Source organism: Triplophysa dalaica, chromosome 18 (assembly GCF_015846415.1).
Source record: "Triplophysa dalaica isolate WHDGS20190420 chromosome 18, ASM1584641v1, whole genome shotgun sequence".
Taxonomy (NCBI): domain Eukaryota; kingdom Metazoa; phylum Chordata; class Actinopteri; order Cypriniformes; family Nemacheilidae; genus Triplophysa; species Triplophysa dalaica.
Window position 1 is genome coordinate 792,455 of NC_079559.1, and position 312 is coordinate 792,766.

A 312-nucleotide genomic window follows, 5' to 3' on the forward strand; every position below is an offset into this window, starting at 1 on the left:
GGCAAATTGTTAAAAATGGTCATGTATGTTATTAAAAGACATGTTTATAATTAACTTCTGTGTAATATTAAACCCTCCCTCTCAAAATGATTTGCAGCATCTGGGTTATAGGGTGTTATTAGTTTTGAGCGGTTGTTATTTGAAAATAATCACCCTTGGAATGTGGCCAATCAGAATCAAGCATTCAAATGAGCCGTGTAATAAGAATTAGTAATGAGAAACGGGATTACTTTATAGACGATGTCATTAGTGTGTATTTTACACAGATGGAAGAGATCAGAAGATTAAAAGAGACACAGACAGACCGATGGC